Source organism: Zalophus californianus, chromosome 11 (genome assembly GCF_009762305.2).
Source record: "Zalophus californianus isolate mZalCal1 chromosome 11, mZalCal1.pri.v2, whole genome shotgun sequence".
Classification (NCBI taxonomy): domain Eukaryota; kingdom Metazoa; phylum Chordata; class Mammalia; order Carnivora; family Otariidae; genus Zalophus; species Zalophus californianus.
This window is the reverse complement of record NC_045605.1, coordinates 23,618,112-23,641,666: the sequence shown is the minus strand read 5'-3', so window position 1 is coordinate 23,641,666 and position 23,555 is coordinate 23,618,112.

Genomic DNA, 23,555 nt, shown 5'->3' with positions numbered 1-23,555 from the left:
AGTATCTTTAAAGTCATCAATCTGAACTCTAGGTCTGATATCGCACTAAAATCCATACTGAGTAGGTCCCTGGCAGACAGTACTACCTCTTGTTCTTTTTGTTGAGGTGATTTTGTTCATCTTGTCATTTTGTCCAGAGGAGAATAGATGAATGAGAGAACAAAATGCTAACAGGTTAACAACATCCCCAGAAAATATACTCTAATCCAATCAGAAAAGACCTCAAACCAGGGGAAAAGAAAGGGAAAGAAAGACAAAAGAAAGAGAAAGAAAAGAAAAGAAAAAGAAAAAGATAAAAACAAACAAAAACAGAACAAACCAAAAAAAAAAAAAAAACAGAATATAATCAAATATGATCTGGCTGGTGCACAGATCAGTGGCACACACTAAATTTTGGGTCTTTTAGTCTGTTAGAAGAAAGTGCCTTCTAAAATTTTAAAGAAAGAAAGTCTTATATATTTAGAAAATAAGGTTTGATACGATGAAGGGATAGAATATGACCGTAAAGATGAAAATTATAAAAAATTTTAAAAAAGGAATTGATAAGAACATGTTTGAAAAAAGAAAGAAGAGGATTAAAAAAAGGAAAGAAAGAAAGAAAAAAAGGGGGCGGAGAGAATGTGATCAGGCAGGAGACTAGAACAAAGCCATACACTAGAGATTTAGGGTATATTTTGATATATTAGAAGAAAGTGTATCTCAAAATTTTAAAGAGAGGACAACTTATATATATATCTGCCAAAAATAAGGGTAACTACTATGAAGGGCTAGAATGTGACTCTAAAAATGAAAAATAAAAATGTTTTCTCAAAAAAAAGCATTGATAAGATGTTGGCTAAAAAGGGAAAAAGAAAAATTAAAAAAAAAACAGTTAAAAAAATTAACTTTGAAAGACTAATGAATCATGGTAAAAAAAAAGCCATGAATTCTATGTGTAGTATTCCCCTAGCGCTGGAGTTCTGCCGTTCTCATTGATTGGTAAACTTGGTCTTGGCTGGCTGTTCGTGCTGAGCTTCTGGGGGAGGAGCCTGTTGCTGTGGTTCTCAAATGTCTTTGCCAGAGGCAGAATTGCCCCGCCCTTGCTGGTCCAGGCTAAGCAATCTGCTCCGGTTTGCTCTCAGGAGATTTGTTTCCTGCAAGCTTTCCGTACAGCTTTGGAGGACGACAGTGAAAATGGCAGCCTCCCAATCTCCACCCGGAGGAGCTGCGAACTCGGGGCCCCACTCCTCAGTGCGGCCCCAGAGAAAAGCATTCACTCCCGTCTCCCCGGCACACTCTGTGATCGCCCGGCCTGTGACCGAGCATTTCTATCTCTGGCACCCGACCCCGTGTGGAGTCTCCAAACCCAGCAGATCCCTGTGGTGGGCTCCCGCGCTGCTCCTCCCGGGGGAGGAAGGGGAATCTCCCCAGATCTGCCGCTTGTTGAGTCCCTGCTGGAGGAGCAGTGGCCCGACTGTGTCGCTGATCACAGTTTATGGCAACCCCGAGCTGAGAGCCCGTGCCTTGGCTCCGTCTCTGCAGCCAGCTTCCCTGCTCTGATACCTGGGAGCTCTGCCGCACTCAGGCACCCCCGGGATTCCTGTGACCCCGAGGGTCCTGAGACCACACTGTCCCACGAGGGTTTCACCCCCAGCTTAGCCACTGGAGCGACGTCCCTCAGCGGACCAACTTCTATAAGTTCCGATTTTGTGCTCTGTTGCTTTATCACTTGCCGGAAGCGGCCGATGGAGGCCCTCTCCCCTGCTGTCTATCCTCCCGAATATCACCTCAGACTCACTTCTTCACAAGTCCTACCTTCCAGAACGTGGTCACTTTTCTGTTCAGAGAGTTGTTGCTATTCTTCTCTTCGATCTCCTGTTGAGTTCGTAGGTGTTCAGAATGGTTTGATCCCTACCCCGCTGAATTCCTGAGACCAGATGAAATCCAGGTCTCCTACTCTTCCTCCATCTTGCTCCGCCCCCTTCTGTTGTATGTTTCTAAGTATTTATTAATTTCTTCAATGTTATCCAATTTCTTAGTTATTCATAATGCTCTCTTAAGATCCTTTGTATTTCTGTGGTGTTAGCTGTAATGTCTCCTCTTTCATTTCTGATTCTATTTATTTGAGTTGTCTCTCATTTTTTTTTCTTAGTCTAGCTAAAGGTATGCCATTTTTTAAATCTTTAATAAAAAAGGTATTGGTTTGTTGATCTTTTCTATTGGTTTTCCGGTGTCTATTTCATTTAGTTCTACTCTGATCTTTGTTATTTCCTTCCTTCTGCTAACTTTGGATTTTGTTTTATTTTCCTAGTTACTTCAGGTAGCTTAAAGTTAGGTTAAAATTAGGTTGTTTATTTGAGATCTTTCTTGGTTCTTGATATAAGCATTTATTGCTATAAACTTCCCCCTTAGAACTGCTTTTCCTATATCCCCTAAGTTTTGGTACACCATGCTTCCATTTTCATTTGTTACAAAATATTTCATATTTACCTTTTGATTTCTTCTTTGATACATTGGTTGTTCAAGAGAACTTTTTAATTTCCATGTATTTTTGAATTTTTCATTATGATTCCTCTTATTGATTTCTAGTTTCATAACAATTTAGTCAAAATATACTTGGTATTATTCCAATCTTCTTAAATTTGTTGACTTTTTTTGTGATCTAATATACGATCTGTCCTTGAGAATGCTCCATGTGCACTTAAGAAAAATGTTTATTCTGCTGCTGGTGGATGGACTATTCTATATATATCTGTTAGGTACATTTGATCTAAAGTATAGTTTGAGTCCAGTGTTTTCTTATTGATTTTCTGTTTGGATGATATATTTATTATTAAAAGTGATGTATTAAAGTCCCCTATTAGTATTATATTGTCTATTTCTCTCTTCAGATTTGATATTATTTGTTTAATATATCTAGGTGCTCTGTTGTTGAGTACATATATTTTTACAATTTTTATATCTTCTTGAAGAACTAACCCTTTCATCATTATATAATAACTTTCTCTCTCTCTTTCTCTGTAGAGAGAGAGAGAGAGAGAACCCATGAGCAGTTGTAGGGACAATGGAAGAAGGAGAGAATCTGAAGCAGACTCACCGCTGAGCATGGAGCCTGACTGGGGGCTTGATCCCACAACCAATGAGATCATGACCTCAGCAGAAATCATGAGTATGACACTCAACCAACGAGTCACCAGGCATCCCTACTTTCTTTGTCTCTTATTAAAGGTTTTGGCTGGAAGTCTATTTGCATGAAATATCTTTTTCCATTCTTTAATTTTGAACCTCTCCATATTATTAGAACTGATTATTAGAACTGATGTAGCATTTAAAATCCATTCAGCCACTCTTTGCCTTTTGATTGGAGAATTTCAACCATTTATATTTAAGGTAATCATTGATATGGAAGAACTTACTAATGATGTCTTATTAATTGATTATTTAGCTGTTTCATTACTCCTTTCTTGCTTTAGTCCTTTGTGCATTGATGATATTCTGCAGTGGTATGCTTTGATTTTCTTCCTTTATCTTCTGCACATCTAATGTAGGTTTTGGATTTGTGGTTACCATGAGACTTACTTAAAATATCTCATGGTTATAATGGTCTATTTTAAGCTGATAACATAACTTCCATCACATACAAAAGCTCTATCATTTAGGACCCCCTCCACATTTCATGTTTTTGATGTCACAATGTTTATCTTTTTATATTGTATCTATTAACAAATTACTGTAGCTGGAGGTACTTTTAATACTTGGATTCTTTAACTTTTGTATTACAGTTAATTGATGAATACATCACCCCATTACAGTATTAGAGTATTCTGAATTTGACTATATAGTTACCTTTAGCAGTGTGTTTTATATTTCCATGTTGTCATGTTACTAATTAGTGTCCTGCATTTCAACTTGAAAAACTCCTCTTTCAGTATTTCTTATAAGGCAGGTCTAGTAGTAATAAACCCCCTCAGCTTTTATTTGTCCAGGAAAATCTTTATCTCTCCTTAATTTTAAAGGATAGCTTTACCAGGTAAAATATTCTTGGTTTACAGTTTCTTTTTCTTTAAGCACTTTGAATCTATCACCCCACTCTCTCCTAGCCTGCAAGGTTTCTGTGAAGATATTCACTGATGGCTTTCCCTTTAACTTGAGGAAGTTTTTCTCGCTGCTTTTAAATTTTTTCTTTGTCTTTGATTTTAGACATCTTTTTTATAATATATCTTAAAGAAGATATTGGGGGTTGAATTTGGGGGGGGCATGGATTGTTTCCTTGATCCTATCTCATAATTTGTGTAGGCTTTTTTCATTCTTTTTCATTCATTTTTCCTTGTTCTCCTTTGACTGGATAATTTCAAATGCCTTGTCTTCAACTTTATACATTCTTTCTTTTCACTGAATCAAGTCTTTTGTTGACACATTTTCATTTTGTTCATTGTATTTTTATTTATTTATGTATTCATTATATTTTTCAGCACCAGTTTCAGATTTTTTGTTTTTTTCTATGATTTTCATGTTTTGTTTATGCATTGTTTTCCTGATTTTAGTCAATAATCTTTCTGTGTTTTCTTGTAGCTCACTGAGTTAAGGGAGTGTTCTTCATACTCTCTTCAATAGTCACCTCAATATTTTTTCCTCCAAAAGTGTATTAGAACTTCTTTACTGGACCCCTGACTTCCACAAAGGCATTCATGTCCATGGGTGACTGCAAATATTGGAAAGAGGAATAGAAAACTCCTATTCTGCCATTTTGCTATGTCACACTTGAGTATTTGTATCATGAAAAAGTTGGATTTTATGTAATGTTTTTGCTGTGTCTATTGACATAATCATGTGATTTTTAATTTTTTAATTTTTTCTCTTTTATTAATAATGGTGCATATTCAAGTGTTAAACCAAAATTACATTTCTGGGATAAATTACACTTGGTCACAGTTTGTAATAGATATATATTTTAATATTGGTGGATTTAGTTTCTTAGTATTTTGTTGAGGTTTTGATTATACATGTATAATCAAAAGGGATTTTGACCTGTAGTTTCCATTTCTTGTGAGTCACTGTCTGATTTTGGTATTGGGGTAACACTGGCCTCCTAGAATGAGTTCAGAAGTTTTTACTATTCTACTTTTTGGAAGAGTTTATAAGAAAAAATGATACTAATTCATCTTCTAATGTTTGGTAGAACTCATCATTGAATCATTTCAGCCTTGGATTTATTGTTGTTGTTATTGTTGTTTGGAGGGAGGAAATTTTATGTTACTAATTCAATCTTTTTTGCTTGTTTTATGTCTATTGTTGTCTCCAGTTATTATTTATTCTTTAATCAGTTTCATTAGTTTGCATCTTTTTAGTAAATTGTCCATTTCGTCTAAGTTATCTAATTTGTTGATAGTGAGTTCTTCATACTTTTTGTGTTATTTATATTTCTGCAAAGAAAGTATTATTTCCTCTTTCATTCCTGATTTTAGTAATTTGTCTCTTCACCATTTTTCTGCTTGTCAATCTGGTTAATTTTTTTTTTTATTTTGTTGATCTTCTCAAAAATGAACTTTGGTTTTATAATTTTCCATGCTTTTCTGTCTTCATTTCATTTATTATTTTTTAAGATGTATTTCTTTATTTTTTAGAGAGAGAGACAGAGAGAGTGCATGAGTGGGGGGAGGGGCAAAGGGAGAGGGAATAAAAGAAAGAAAGAATCCTCAAACTAACTCCCCACTGATCATGAAGACTGATGCAGGGCTCAATTCCAGAACCCTGAGATCATGACGTGAGCTAAAATCAGATCCAGCAGCTTAACTGAGTTGAGCCACCCAGACACCCCATCCATTTCATTTATTTTTACTCTATTTTCTATTATGTTTTTTCTTTTGCTCTTTGAGTTTTTGTTTATTTTTTGTTTTAGAAAGTGGAAGATGGGGTTACTAATTTGAGGTTTTTCTTATTTTTTAAGATGGGTATTTATAGCGACAAATTGCTCTGTGAGCAGTGCTTTAGCTGCACTCCAGTTGTTTTGTATGCTTCGTTTCCGTTGTCATTAATTTCCAATATTTTCTAGTTTTCCATATAATGTCTTCTTTGTCTTTTGATTTTCAGTGGTATTCTTTTAATTTTTTTCACATTTGTGAATTTTCCAGATTTTCTTCTGCTGTTGATTTCTAATTTCATTTTGGACAGAGAAAACACTTCGTATCACTTCCATAATTTTACATTTATTCATACTTGTCTTATTGCCTAGAATATTGCTGATCCTAGAGAATAATCCATGTGTACTTGACAAGATTGACAATATTCTACTTTTGTTGAATGAATGAAGTGTTCTAGTTGTTAGGTCTACTTGGTTTATAGTGATTCAAGTAGTCTATTTTTTTTGTTGATCTGCCTTGTTCCATCCATTTTTGAAAGTGATATATTAAAATCTCCAATTATTATTTTTGAATAGTCTATTCTTCCCTTCTGTCAGTTTTTGCTTTGTGTACTTTGTAGCACTCTTGTTAGATGCATTTACATTTATAATTTTTATATCTTCAGGATGAATTGACTCGTCATAATAAAATTCCCTTCTTTAAGTAACAAATTTTGTCTTATTATTTTGTCTGATATTAGTGTAGCTATTCTACCTCTCTTTTGTTTACTGCTCGAATAGCATATCATTCCTGCATCCTTTTAATTTAAAAAAATTTTGACTTTGTATCTAAAATATGCATTCTGTTGAGAGCATATAGATGGATCATGTGTTATTTTTTAGTCTGTTCTGCCAATTTCTGCCTTTGAGGTGTTTCATCCAAGTACCTTTAACATAATTTCTAATAACGTAGGAGGTTGTACATCTACCATGTTTAAAGTGTTTTTTCTATATGTCTTATTTATTGTTTATTCCTCTATTCTATGATTTATGCTTTAATTTTTGTTAAATAGATGCTTTCTAGTGTAATCTTTAACTCCCTTGACACTATATTTTTCTTAGGTGTGTTCTTAATGGCTACCCTGGAGATTCCAATTAGCATCTTAAAACAATGTGGTTCAGGTTAATACTAACTTAATTTCAGTATTATGGAAAAACTTGTTTTAATATATCTGCATCTCCCCTCCCTTTAAAATATTATTTGTATATAAGTCACATCTCTATAGATTGCATACCCATCAGCCCTGCTTTATAAGGATTGCTTTATTGTTATCTTTTAGAATAGATAAGAGGTAAAAAGAGTTACATAAAACAAAACAAAACAAAACAAAAATGCATATTTCTTTCATAATATCTATATGTTATCTTTACTGTTGTTCTCCATTTTTTAACATGGGTTTGAATTAGTGTCTAATGTCCTTTCGTTTCTGTATAAAGGACTGCCATAGTATTTCTTGAAAAGTGAGTTTCTTAGTAAAAAAAAATCAGTTATTGTTCATCTATAAATGTCTTATTCTTTCACTTTTGTTGGGGAGTTTTGCTTTTGCAAGGCATAGATTCTTGGCTGTCTTTTCTGGCGTCATTCCATTCTCTCCTATTCTCCATAGTTTCTGATGAAAAATCATAGGTTAACCTTATTGAGAGTCCCTCATACATGAAAAGTAATTTTATGTTGCTGCTTCCAAGATACTCTTTTTGATCTCCATTTTCATCAATTTTACTGTGAAGTGTTAAGAGGTGGATCTCTTTGTGTTTATTATACTTGGAATTTGTTGAGCTTTTTGAATGTGAAAATTGATGTTTTTCATTAAATTTGGGCTTTTTAAGCCATTATTTGTTCAAGTACTTTTTCTGCCTCTTTTCTTTTTCTGAGACTTCTACTATGTCTTTGTTGGTACACTTACTGGTGTCTCAAAGGACTCAAAGTCTCTCTTCCTTTTTCTTCCTTTTTTTTTTCTTTATGCTACTCAGACTGGGTAGTCTCTATTGGCCTATATTTGCAGGTTCTTTATTCCACCAGCTAAAATCTGCTGTTGTGACACTATAATTGTGCCACTTTTAACTTCTATTGTTTTCATTTTATATTTTTATAGTTTTCAACTCTAGAATTCCAATTGAATTGTTTATTGTAAGTTCTACCTCTGTATTGATATTCTGTATTTGTGAGACACCATTGGCATACTTTTAATTCTTCAGATATGGCTTCTTTTAGTTATCTGAACATACTCATACTAGCCAATTCAAAGGTTTTGTCTACTAAGTACAGAATCTGCCACACACACCCTTGGGGACATTTTCTGTTAGTTGACGTTTTCCATGTTATAATTTCCTGTTTCTTTGCATGTCTTGTATTTTTTTTTTTTACTGAAAACTTGATATGCTAGACAATATATTGAAACAACTCTATATTTAGATCTTTCCACCTTCAGAAGTTGTTGTTGCTAGCTACATTTGTTGTCATATTTCTTAAAGCTACTTATTGTTTAGCACTTTCTTCTACTAATTCTATAGATTTTGAGTTTGTCTACTGAACTCTGTGTAATTTCCACCCCTGTTTAATCTTTTGTTTTTATTTTTCAGTCTGGCTTCTTAGGAGTCATACCTTGCTTGGTATAATTTAGAGAGCAAATAATTAGTGTGCATATTTCCTTAAAACACCTTGTCTTTGTCTTCTGCCTTTTCTCCAAGAGGGTCTGTGTGAAAAGGCACAACTTCACACTTCAGATGGAAGTCTGCTGTCACTTAGCTTTCACTTTTTTCTTACACATGGCCTCGAGGTAAGCTAGTGGTAAGTGTCTGATGTTTTCTCTTTTCCCAGGACTTTTCCTGAACATGCATAGAGCCTTGGGTAAACTTTTAGATCCCCAGGAATTTGCTGGAGCTTTCTAAACTTCCTTATGTTTGTCTAGTTCTACAGGACTTCTTTGAAATTCATAGGCAAGCTTTTGTTTGTCCCAACTGAAATCATAACCTTAGGAAGTTGAGATATAGCCAGTTGTTTGCCTTTGTTTTAGTGATGCCCTGAAGTTAAGTTTTCCCTACCCCACCCAAGCTGTGCTCTGACTCAAATCAAATAGCCAACCACATTTTGCTTTGTATGGGAATCCCAAGTTTGGACAACAAATTAAAACTGTGCTCTGGGGGTTGTGCTTTTAACAGAGTTCCAAAAACAATCAGATTTCTCTATTGTCTACAGTGCTTTTGGACTTTGGTTACCGTGCCGTTGAGCTGGGAAGAGAGGAAAGTGAGAATAGATCCAAGTTAAAACTTTAGAGATACCACTGTTTTATAAAGTTTTAGTAATTTTTCTTGGATAAATTAGTTTCAGTTCTTACATTATCTTTGGTATTTGCCAGAGCTCTGAAATTATTGATTTTAGTTGTTTTGCCTTTATTTTCATTGTTTCAGAGGGAAAGCAACTTCATTAAGTTACTCACCATTCCAAAAGTTGATCTCTGTACCTTTTTTTACCTCTATGTAGTAAAGAATTCAGTGCCTCAATGAATGGAAATTCAATCCACCAAGAAAAAAAGGTAGAAAAAAATAAGAAAATGAGAGATAAGAAAAATAAAAGTCTTCACAAATTGTGCATACACTGGCAAAGTTGTCTGACTGAATGGCTACTCTTCCTTAGTATTGTGGTTGACATTTTCTCAGAATTGAAGATAGCCCTGTGGAGATTTTTAGAATTTAATTGGCCTAATTAGGTTTTCAAAAGTAAAACAGTCTGTGAGGACTGGAAGAACCATTATCTCAATCAAATATACTCCCATCAATTTGCATGACCAAATTAAAAACAGTCCCAGCTAGACAATCTGTCATAAAACAATAATTTAATCTTCTATGTAAAATTTTTATTTAATATTTTTTCTAAAGTGTTATGTTTTATGTAAAAGGATAGTTTTTTTTAAGAAGATAGTATCTGAAAGACTTTATGTAACAGAGAAATTATATATATAGAAAATTACAAGTTTTTTTTTCAGTATGTTCCTCAGGAATGTATTGTATTAAAATTATAATTTGCTTCTCAAAGCATCAGTTTTCTCATCTATAAGAGGTGTTTAACAATATGGATAAACTTTATAGGACTCGTCATTTGATTAAATGTTACAGTGCACATCAAATACCTCTCAGGTATTTGCTTCAGCTATTGTTTTCATCCATACTTCTCATTACCCATTGAGAAATTTCATATGCATCTCTTTCTCTCTCAGAGTCACTGTGCCAAAGGACCAGAATTTTGTAGCCCGTACAACTAAGTTTGAAAAATCTCCTCATATTTCAGACAGGGTAAGGGGAAAGATATATATGGAGCATTTTAATATACAGAGCATTTTCCATAGGAAAGGACTGTCCTCTAATACAAATGACTTTACCAGAGTCTCATTTGACCTAGGGGAAGTGAAATTAGACAATTCTAATCTCTTTCACCTTTCCAGTCTCATAAAGCAGTGTGGGGGGGTGGGGGGGAGAAAACACAACCAAGAAAAGCACCAGACCAAACGAAAACTGATATTTAATCATAATAGTCTAGAATACTTCCCCATCCCAACACCTCAACAACACATAAACAGAGCCTTATATAATAAGAGAGCTGCAAGGCATAAACTCTATTTACGAAGGAATTATTAAGGAATCCCAAAGCCAACAGGGTAAAATAAAAAGAAAAATGGAGAAAATTGAAACATCTAGCACCTAAAGTTACAGGAAACATTAAACACAGCCCAATTTCTAGAAAGATTGACATAAAACCTCACACTAAAAACTCTAAATATCTTAGTTTCTGTTTTTCAATAAACCATGTCCAGATTGCAACAAAAAATTACAAGGCATAGTAAAAGGCAAGAAAAAATAGTCTCGAGGGAAAAACAAATCAGAACCAGACTCAGATACAACAAAGAGGTTGGAATTATCAGATAAAGAATGTAAAATAACTATGATTAATATACTAAGGGCTATAATGGAAAAGGGAGCAATATGCAGAACACATGAGTACTATAATAAGAGAAATGGAAACCTCTAAAAAAGCACCAAAGTGTAATGTTAGAAATCAAAAACACTGTAACAGAAATGGACAGTGCCTTTGATAGGCTCATCTGTAGACTAGCCATGGCCAAGGAAATAATCAGGGAGCTTAAAGATATGTTAATAGAAATTTCCCAAGCTGAAAAACAAAGAGGAAAAAAATGAAAAACAAACAAAAGACAATACCCAAGAATTATGGGACAATTAAAAAGATGTAACATATGTGTAATGGGAAGACTAGAAGGAGAAGAAAGAGAGAATTGATAGAATAAATATTGATGCTATAACGGCTGAAAAGTTTATAAAATTACTGGCAAACATCAAACCATGGATGCAGAAAGTTCAAAATCACCAAATGGGATAAATATTAAAAAGTGTACACATAGGCATATCATATTCAAATTGTAAGAACCAAAGAAGGAGGAAAAATCTTCCAAGAAACCAGGCTGAGAAGGCACCTTCTACCTCTAAAGAGAGGTAGAAAGATAAAAAATTGCTTTGGACTTCTTCCCAGAAACCATGCTAACAAGAAGCACATAGAGTGAAATAAACTGATGAAAGAAGAACAAAAACAACCTAGAAATTGATATAGAGTGAAAATTTCCTTCAAAAGTGAATGAAAAATAAAAATTTTCTCAGACTAACCGAAACAGAAAATTTGTTGTCAGTATACCTGCCTTGCAAGAATTATTAAAATAAGTTCTTCAGAGGAAAGGGAAGTGATATAGGTCAGAAATTTGTATTTGCATTTGGATATATATATATATAGAGAGAGAGAGAGAGCGCACAAGAGCACATTAGAAATACATTAGAAAAAATAAAGGTAAAGTCAAGTCTTCCATTTTACTTACACTTATTTACTTATTCTTATGATCTACTAAACATTCAAATTAATAAGAACAACAATGTACCAGGTGATTATAGCACATAACTAAGTTAAATGAATGGCAGCAATGTTACAAAAGATGAGAGGGAAGAATAGGAATACTCTTATAAGGCACCTGCACTACATGTAAAGAGGTACTGTGTGATTAACAAATGGATTTAGATTAGTAGTTAATGTATACTGCAAACTCCAGGGAAACCTAGATTGATTTTTTTTTTTTTTTGAGAGAGAGAGAGTGTACAAATGGGGGGCGGTACGTAAGAAGCGGAAGAGAGAAAATCTTAAGTAGGCTCCACACTCAGCTTGGAGCCAGATGTGGGGCTCGATCTCACAACCCTGAGATCATGACCTGAGCTGAAACCAAGAGTCTGACACTCAACAAACTGAGCCACCCACGTGCCCAAAGGTTTAATTTTCTTAAGTTCAATTGATATACTAAGAGAAGATAGAAAATGGGAGTCATACAAAATGCTCAAATAAAACCAGAGAAGTCAGAAAAAGAGAAGTTAAAAAAGAAACAGAGAAATAGTGCAACAAGTAAGAAATATGGTAGATATTTATCCAACTATATAATTATTTTAAATATGTGGTCTAAACACACCAATTAAAAGACAGAGACTGTTAATGTGAATAAAAGAAACAAGACTAACTACATGTTGTTTACAAGAAACTCACTTTAAATATAAAAGAAGATATCAGTTGTTGCCAAGCCTTCTGGTGGATAGGTTGGTAAAGCACAAGGGACTTTTAGGATGGTAAATTATTCTGTATGACATTGTAATGGTGAATGCATGGCATTAGGCACTTGTTAAAACTTATAGAACCTTACTTCACAAAAAGCAAATGGTAATATAAAATATGGATTTTAGTTAATAATATATTAATATTGGTTCATTAATTGTAATGAATGTATCAACCTAATACAAGATGTTAATAATAGGAAAATTGTGTGTGTGTAGAGATATATAAGGATATACAGGGACTCTCTGTAGTATGTACTCAATTTTTTTGTAAATCTAAAACTTTTCTAAAAAATAAAGTCTACTAGTTAAAAAAATTCTGTTCCTAATTAGAACTAATCAACCAACCAAGAAGATGGACAAAAACTCTTTAGCAAATTTCCATAATCTGAAACATTATATCTAGAAAAAAATAGGGCTAACATTATTTTTAATATTAAATCATTTAAAGTCCCCTCCCCCACCCCTGTCCTGCCCTGAATCTGGAAAACATAAAAGACTTCTTGCTATCACTATTTATCAGGCTATACCAGAGTCCTAGCCAGTGCATTATGGCAAAAAAAATAAATAAATAAAAAATAAAGTAGAAGGATATAAGCACTGGGAAGGAAGAAAAGCTTGCTTTATAGGCAATATGGTTGTGTGTGCAAACATCACAAAATATCTATAAAGTAAATTATTAGAATTAATGAATGATTATAGTATGGCTACTGGAATTATAATGTCAAAATATAAAATCAATCCATAAAAATTTTACAAATAATTTTTAAAAAGACAGAAAACCAATTAAAAGAAAACTAGGCAAAAGTATAAACAGACACCTGACCAGTGTGTCATACATAAATGGCCTATTTCAAAAGATGTTTAACATCATAACATTTTAGAGAGATACATTAGCCACTAGAATATGTAAAATGAAAAGGAACATGTTGGTGATACCAAATTTAGGCAAATATATTTAGCAATGGGAACTGTCTCGCACTGTTGGTGGTAGTAGTATAAGATGGAAATTTTAGAAAAAATTCTTCACTATTAAAGCTGAATATGAATATACCCTTGATTCAGCAATTCTATTCATAAATATATACCCAAAGAGAAATGCATACACATATTCACTGAAGAAATATAGATAAAGTTATTTATAATGATACTATTTAAAAGACCCCAAATTGGAAACACCATGTACATTTATTGTAAAATGATATATTCTTAAAATACAATAACATACAGCAATGAAAATAGAGAAGTTCTACTATTTAAAATCACACAGATGATTATCACAAACACAAGAGGGAACATAAATAAATTCATTAATTACAAATTTCAAATCGAGACACAATTAATTGATTGTTACAGAAATTAGGCTAGTGCTTACCTTTGGCAGGAAGAGTGACAAAGAGAGATGGCGAGGTAGATTTCAAGGATACTGTTATGTTCTATATTTTTATCTGGAAAGTGGTTATACAAAGTGGTTATTCACTTTGAGAGAATTAAAAGTCCTATACACTTATAATTTGCACACTTTTCTTAATAACACACAAGTCAGTAAAAAATTACCTCCAAACCTCAGACTTTTTGAGTTGTGTGGATGAGAAGTAACATCTGTAAAGCATCTATCATATAACAGTGGTAATTATGATTACCATATGACTTCAAGCAAGATATGTGATATTTATAAACCCCAATTTCTTTATTTGTAGAATGAGACACTTCCAAATTTACCTGACTGAGCAGTGCTAATGGCTAAATGTGGTAAAGTCTAAAAGCTGTCACATTTTCTTACCTGTATTAAGAACATAATAAATGTCTAAAAATAAACAAAACTAAAGCTAAGCCCAGAACCCAATCAAAACGAACAAAAAGCCTGGATAATTGAAAGGAAGCATATGTTGGTTTTTCTTTCATACAATAGAAAATTTCCTTCTTTTAATTGAGGGAGATTGTCTCAATCAAATTTAAAATTTTGACCTAAAGCTATATAGTATATTATCTTTGTTTTATTTTTTAAAATTCCCTTCATTTGTGAACAAAAGTGGAATTTTGAGAGCTGACTCTGAAAAAAGGCAAAAATTAGACCCTTCCGCTAATTAAAAGTTCATCTCCAATAGCTTCCTGGTCCTCTCACCAACATTCATCCACTGAGAAAATTATAAATATATGATCCCAGATGACCTCCTAGTCCAAAAAAATGAAATTTTATATTTCAAAATGTTCTATCATATTCAAATTTACTTTCCTGTAATGTCTACATATGGAACCTAGTTCAAAGTTTTGCAGTAAGAAGAACAGCAACAGGAATAAGATCCCTTCACTTTTTATAAGATATCCTTTCATATTTTTGAACATAGCTGTCTCGGTATCCCACAGCATTTTTTTTCTGACATAACATTAAATATTACTCAAATTTATTAGGTCATTAATTTTTGAATTTATCCAATCATAAGGCAAATCTGATTGACTCCCAACTGGAGTAGTTTGGGATAATCCAGGGGAGAGGAAAATGTCAAAAAAGAAGACTATGATATTCTGTAATATCCTGTATGTGTTTTTAAGATTTATTTATTAATTTGAGGGGGGAGGGGCAGAGGGAGAGAATGTCAAGCAACACCACCCCCCCACCCCGAGCATGATGCCTGATGTGGGGCTCAATCTCATGACACTGAGATTGTGACCTCAGCCCAAATCAAGAGTCAAATGCTTAACCGACTGAGCCACCCAGAAGCCCCATCCTGTAAATGTTTTGAGGGCACTTATGGGAACACATGAAGGCGCATCCTACTTAGGAGAGTCAGGAAGCCTTCAAATGGATCTCAGATTTGAAATGATACTTGGAGGTTGATTAAGAGCCTGACACCCTAGCTGGCCTTTGAAAGCACCCCAGGGGGGACGTTGAGGCACCTCATTATAGCCTGGTGGGTGTGGAAGTCTATGCGCCCCACTCAGCTTTTACTAAAATGGGTGATGGTGAGACTAAAGCTTTTTCTATGATGCTTGGTTGAAGTGGAGTGGTATCATTTAAAAGTTTCCTGTTTTTCAGGGGCACCTGTATGGGTTAGCAGGTTAAGTGCTGGACTCTTGGTTTTGGCTCAGGTCATGATTTCATGCATTGTGAGATCCAGCCCTGAAACCAGGGGGAGTCCAGCCCTTAGTCAAGCCCCCCCTCCACGTTCAGCAGGAAGTCTGCTTTGAAGATTTTGTCCCTCAGCCCCTCCCTCCACTAGCTCTCACTCTCAAATAAATAAATAAATATTTAAAAAAATAAAAGTTTTCTGCCTTTCTAGGCTGCCCCTTTTCTAGTCGTTTGTCTCAGCCAGCAAGCCTTTGTTGGGGCTTTTTTTCTGTTCTGTCTACATCCGTTGGTGTTTTTCAGTTGCCAGTAGCTTTACCTGCATGTCTGGGATACATGAGGCAAAACGGAAACTTAAAACTCACCAACTGTGTTTCTCAGACCTTGAGGTCCCTTGCCAGTCTTCCTTCTTCTCTTCACCTTTTCAGAATTGTCTTTTGTTTGTTTTATATATGAAGTCCAAGGAACAGGGAAAAGTATGCCCACTCTACTTTCCTAGAAATGAAATGTCCATAAACTGTTTTTTTAAATAAGCAACTCAATGAATGTAAATAATCCTTACTATGAGATAAATTTCCACATTTATCTTCAGCATTTACCTCAGCTCTATCTACTTGTCTTTATTGTCACCTTTCCCCAGAAAATACCATATTTCTTCTTACCTTTTCCCAAGATAGCTTTAATTTCTCCTAACTTCTAAGAATCAATTGGGAGATAAAAGAAAATCAACTTGACCATTCATTCTTTCCCTGTGTTTTTTCTTGAAAATAAATCACTTCTACTTCTTATCATTTGGGTTTCAGGCCATCCATTTTTTTGAAAATACAAATGCAATCTAATGTGAAATGTTTTAATCATCATCAAGGACTTCATCATTCATTCAGTAGATTAATGGTTTTTCACACATTTTAGCAACGTTCCAAGTTTCAAAATTTCACTTTATTATAACTCATCCAAAGAGGCTATTTTATAATAAGGAAAATTTTTAATCCTGGTATCTTATAGTAAGGTAAGGATACAAGTTAATTCTACATTTCTATGTGTGTGCCCAGCATTGAGAATTGTATCGCATAGATGGATAAGAAGTTGCAAATGATATATACGTAATTTTTCCTTGATAGCTCTTCTTGCAATGTTAGAACCCCCTTAATTTACCCCAAAGACACAGATGTAGTGAAAAGAAGGGCCATATGCACCCCAATGTTCATAGCAGCAATGTCCGCAATAGCCAAACTGTGGAAAGAGCTGAGATGCCCTTCAACAGATGAATGGATAAAGAAGATGTGGTCCATATATACAATGGAATATTACTCAGCCATCAGAAAGGATGGATACCCAACTTTTTTTTTAATTTTTTATTGTTATGTTAATCACCACATATTACATCATTAGTTTTTGATGTAGTGTTCCATGATTCATTGTTTGTTCATAACACCCAGTGCTCCATGTAGAATGTGCCCTCTTTAATACCCATCACCAGGCTAACCCATCCCCCTACCCTCCTCCCCTCTAGAACCCTCAGTTTGTTTTTCAGAGTCCATCATCTCTCATGGTTCCTCGCCCCCTCTGACTTACTCCCCTTCATTCTTCTTCTCCTGTTATCTTCTTCTTTTTCTTTTTTCTTAAAATATGTTGCGTTATTTGTTTAAGAAGTACAGATCTGTGATTCAACAGTCTTGCACAATTCACAGCGCTCACCGTAGCACATACCCTCCCCAATGTCTATTACCCAGCCACCCCATCCCTCCCACCCCCAACCACTCCAGCAACACTCAGTTTGTTTCCTGAGATTAAGAATTCCTCATATCAGTGAGGTCATATGATACATGTCTTTCTCTGATTGACTTATTTCACTAAGCATAACACCCTCCAGTTCCATCCACGTCATTGCAAATGGCAAGATCTCATTCCTTTTGATGGCTGCATAATATTCCATTGTGTATATATATACCACCTCTTCTTTATCCATTCATCTGTCGATGGACATCTTGGCTCTTTCCACAGTTTGGCTATTGTGGACATTGCTGCTATAAACATTGGGGTGCACGTACCCCTTCGGATCCCTACATTTATATCTTTGTGAATACCCAACTTTTACATCAACATGGATGGGACTGGAGGAGACTCTGCTAAGTGAAATAAGTCAAGCAGAGAAAGTCAATTATCATATGGTTTCACTTATTTGTGGAACATGAGGAATAGTATGGAGGACATTAGGAGAAGGAAGGGAAAAATGAAGGGAGGGAAATCGGAGGGAGAGATGAACCATGAGAGACTATGGACTTTGAGAAACAAACAGGGTTTTAGAGGGGATGGGGGTGGGGGGATGGGTTAGCCTGGTGATGGGTATTAAGGAGGGCACGTACTGCATGGAGCACTGGGTGTTATACGAAAACAATGGATCGTGGATCACTACATCAAAAACTAATGATGTAATGTATGGTGATTAACATAACATAATAAAATTAAAAAAAATAGAATACCCCCTTAATAAAGCTTACCCAAAATTCTTTTTTTTAAGATTATATTTATTTATTTGACAGAGAGAGACACAGCAAGATAGGGAACACAAGCAGGGGGAGTCGGGGAGGGAGAAGCAGGCTTCCCATGGAGCAGGGAGCCTGATGAGGGGCTCGATCCCAGGACCCTGGGATCATGACCTGAGCTGAAGGCAGACGCTCAGTCGTTAGACTGAGCCACCCAGGTTCCCCAAAACTTATCCAAAATTCTGAAAGAATAATACTGGAGACTTTGCTTCAGACTTGAATTACTAGCCAGACCTAATGAATGCTGGATTTTCTTAATTTGGAGAGTGTCAGTGAATAGATTATGTAATCATTTAAAAGCATCATTGTTAGGAAAGATGTACTTGGTATCTTGTAACCTTTTAAGCTGTTCAGTATCATAGGAAAAATAAGACCTTAGAATACCTTTGTCATCTATGTCAAAATATCAAATTATTTCAGGTTATTTCAATTATTTATGAAACCCAAAATCAAAATTTCTGATTTTTTCCCCTGCAAATTTTTCTACAAATATAAACTCAAAAATATCAAGACTTTACTTCTCTTTAACTTCTTAGAAATTTTAAAAAAGAAAATAAGTTGACAAAAATTATAATAAATACTAAATCTTAGAATACTAAACTATCATAAAACAACACATTTTATCTTACATACAGGAACCTGGCAGATTCAGGACTTCTCTGCCATTTAAGGAAGCGTAACATTGTCCTTCATTATACAATTTTACCTTAGACATTTTTTTTTTAGATTTTATTTAAATTCAAGTTAGTTAACATATAGTGTACTATTAGTTTAGTTTCAGGGGTAGAATTCAGTGATTCATCAGTTGCATATCACACCCAGTGCTCATTCCATCATGTGCCCTCCTTAATTCTCATCACCCAGTTACCCCATGCCCCCACCCCTCGCCCCTCCAGCAACCCTCTCTGTGAAGGCCGAATTACAGAGCAAGCCACATCTTTCTTAATCAATGACACATTTATAGAAAGTTGATTATTTGAACGAAGATAGAAGATATAATTTTATTCCAAGATCTGCTTCAAACCAAGTTTATCTGGCAGGACAAGTTAGTGAATTAAAACAATGAAATAGAATACATTCAAGCGTGTTATTTCTATTATAGCTTTAAAAGTAGTTTAAATACAAAAGTAGGGGCACCTAGGTGGCTCATGGGTTAAGCATCTGACTCTCGGTTTCAGCTCAGGTCGTGACCTCAGGGTGGAGCTATCAAACCTGTGTTGAGCTCCGTGCTCAGCGTGGAGTCTGTTTGAGATTCTCTCTCCCTCTGTCCCTCCCCCTGATACTCTCTCTCTCAAATAAAGTCTATAAAAATTTTTAAAAAATAAAAGTAGTTTAAATATTAAAGTAAAATAAAAGTTTAATCAAATATTTGGGAAAACATTCAACATGAAACTCACTTGAAAACTACTGAACTAAACTGCAAACCTCCTAGAAAAAGGAACTGTCACTCATTTGGGACACCTTTGTTAATCAGCAGTGTTTAGGCCCATAATAAATGGTGATGATTTGTGAGTGATCATTTTAAGTGATTCAGGAGGCTGGAGGTTATACGCACTCCACAGGGGAAGTTTCTGAACATTTCATCTCCAACATTTCTCTTTGCAATTGAGTCTTAGAAGTAAACAGAAGCCAGCCCTTCTAGATATCTGCATGCACTGATTTAAACATAATTCTAGAATCTTCTGAGAGAAAAGATATTGAGACACTACTCTCTCCCACTCCCTCTATAAAAATATGTCTGATAAATAAAAACAAGTCTGAAAAATCCAACTGAGATGTGATTATGGGAAAGGATGAAAGTCAATAAATAGAAATGTACCTTAAAAGAAGAGGGTCTGGACTAGACTGGACTCATGAGCTGATCTAGACTGATGGAGGAGAGTGTTAGTCTAAGTAGAGGACACAATGGACCCAACCCTGGAAGCCATTTGGTTCTGCTATCCTGTATGCTGGTTGTGCCCTGACTGTCCGTGTTATCAAAAAGCCATAAAACTGGGGCATAGCTAGTTTTACAGAGAACTTCCATTGACTGGTTCTTTTTATCTTTTATCTTGAGGAAGGCAAAGGAGGGCCAGAGAGTGGTAATGTACTGGCATTAGAACAGATTGAGAGCAAAGCTGTAGAATCAGCAGCTCCACTGAGATCACATATCTGTGGGATGGCAGGGTATTCAGTGCAGCTATTCCCTCAACAGGCACCAGAGCACCATCACCTGAAGTTGTTCACGGGCACAGCTCACTTTTTGATCTCTGGCAGCTGAGTGATGGTTGAGTGATGGTAAGCACAGGTTCAATGACACATGTAATATTTGGGGGGATTCTCGGACATATTTTGGACAGGGAATCTATCTAAAAGGTTACTCCTAGTTATAGTTAAGTGGGTGGAGATTAAAATACATTCTAATTTGCTTATTAAAGAATATGCAATCTCATTTTACACTCGAAGATTTTAGGCCTAAATTTATTCATATACCAGTTACGCTTTTATGAGTGACTAAGGCCATTTAAATTCAGCTCTTTTAATAAAAGTAACTTTTTTCCAAGAATTTAAAGGATTTATGGTTGGAATTGTCACCTTAAGCAGACATAGGACCATATATGTACCTTCTGAACCATATGGAGATGTATCCATAGAAACCTTTCAATGCTGGCCTCCTGATAGTGGCAATAAGAAAAAAAATAACTACTGGCTTTTTTTTCAGCTTACAGTTTGTTTATTTTATATTTAAAAATTTATCAGCCATGAGAAAAACAATGAATACTTCCCTTAAATACTGCAAAAAGCAAAAAAGTCTACATTTAATCTGTTGCCTTCAGAAGTTTCTTGGAAAGCTTAATTAAATAGCAATTCATCTGTGCATTTTGTTTAGTCTTCTAAAGCCTGATAATGTTGTAGTCTTAATTAAAGGGGAAAAAAAGAATGCAGTTTTTAGTTTCTATTCTGTTAGATCAAGAGGCAAGAGCACTCAGCACCTCTGTCAGCACGACTCAGAGCTGTTCAATTACAGGTTGACTTTATTCAGTTAAGTATCAGGCCAGAAAATCACATTGGAGTACATGGTATACATTTACTCATATTTTTGCTTCAAGGTTAAATATGAGTGCTGAACCTCTCGATGGTAGATCTAAGACCATCACAGTTGACTAAATCCTCAACCTGTTGTGGTTCAACTATCTAGTTAGCCACGAGACTCCACAAGAGACTTAAGCTATCATGTTCCACTTTGCTCTAACAGTGAAGCACTCTTTATGGCGGTCCATTTACCCATTATTGTCCTTTAGAAAGTCTGGATCCAGACCGGAATTTGCATCTCCACTTGAAATTTGAGCTGTCACAAGAGTCTATGAAAGTACCTTAGTTGAAGTCCTGGTAGGACTGACTTGTGGATTCATCAATAAAGAGCATACTGCCCCCCTTTTTAAAGATTTTATTTATTTATTTGAGAGAAAGAGAGTCAGAGACAGCATGAGCAGGGGGCAAGGAGAGGGGGAAGCAGACTCCCCACTGAACAGGGAGCCTGATGAGGGGCTTGACCCCAAGACTCCAAGATCATGACCTGAGCTGAAGGCAGACTCTTAACTGACTGAGCCACTCAAGTGCCCCAAGAGCGTACCCTTTTGACCCTGTTCTCATTAAAAGAATTGATGTGCTTTTCTGGAAACTAGGGAATACCATTGACTCATAGATGCATGGAGCTCCAGAGTTGGAAGGTATCTCGAGATCGCCCCATAGAGTCTTCAAGCACATAACATTCTAAAAAGACTCTCTAGGCTATCACTAAAAGAATCTCACACTTTAAGAGTTCAAATTGTAAAACGGTTCTATCATTGTTTTGAAAAAGAGCAGAAGAAAATTTGCAATAAAAACAAAATGCACAATGTATACTGCAATACAGACATGCACTATGTTCAATATTCTTTTTTGCTTCATTGATCTCTGCATGGGAAAGAAGACAGAGTGATGACCATATCCTTTTTTGCTTTAACTAGGAAGAATTTCTTAGGTAGTAGAGGGTTTTCAGGTAATATTTGAGTGAAGAAGCGATAGTGATGGATTTGGGGTTAGAAGCCTAGAGCCCACTGAGAAAAGCATATAAAGAGAATTAACAGAAGCTGAGGAAATAAGACCCAAAAGGAAATTTATCTGGACACTTAGTTGGAGTGAGGAAATGTATAAAGAATTGATGATGTAGTCATCAAGAGAAATTTTGTGGGGATCTGTTTGGTTTAGGTTTTGTTTACAGGGAGTTAAGATTCTGAATCTTTTTTTGGTAATCCCTGACTCAATCTTCATCTGAAGTAAAATTTTGAAGAAGGGAGGGAGGAAGGGAGGGATGGGAAAAGAGAGGAAGTTAAGTAGTATTTATTGAAAGCCTAATAAGTTCTTGGCACTTTATTTATATTATCTAAGTAACTGTTCACAATAACCCTATTAGTTAGAAGTTGTTACCTCATTTTATCAAAGATTAAACAAAATAGCATGTCCAAACTATGGTGGGATCCAGACCTGTGGTCATTTAAAATGTATTTCATGGCAGTTTCTTCTGGCCCCATTGTCCTTAGAGGACAATCAACCGTCAGTCCCTAAAATGTGCTCTTGCATTGTTTTAAAACAATGTATAGTTAGGGTAACCATCTCCAGGAGGCAGTCTCTCTCCTCTCTGTCTCTTTAGGCACAGGCAAGTAGCGGGGAGCTTTGCTTAATTCTGCATTTAAAAACACCTCTCCCCTTCTGGGAACAAGCAATGATTTAAAGGCCTGTTTAATTCTAATTAATTTAATGACAAAATAAATTAATGTCTATGAAAAGAAAGTTGTTAATTATATCCTAATAATAGGGATGTCTCTCTCAACCCCAGATGCTGACAGCAGCCAGCCCTGCTCTTTTCTCCTTCGAAACCCCATTAGCTCTCTTTACTACTCAGCTAAGGACTTCTTTGTTTGGACTGGGTAGAATAGACACTAGGGGTTAGACTCTGGGAATCTGATTTTGAATTTCTCAGACTCAATCCCTTCCTGGTGAAAGTATTCAAACTCTCTTTCCTGGATTAAACCATTCATTCATTTCTTTCTTTTTTAAATTTTTTTAATTAACATATAATGTATTATTTGTTTCAGGGGTACAGGTCTCTGATTCATCAGTCTTACACAATTCACAGCACTCACCATAGCATTCATTCATTTCTTAATGTAATCCATGCTTCATGAGCTTATGCCAGTTGCCTGGCTGTGCTAGGCAGCCAAGGTATAAAATGAGTGAAACGTTTCTGTCCTCATTCATTGAGTTCTGAGTTTAGAATGATAAATCAACACCCAAGCCAACCTTACATAGTGGAAAATGTAGAGACAGTTCAAGTCCTATGGGAACAGGGGGAAGGGGCATCTCACCCAACACAGATAGAGGGTGGAGGTTG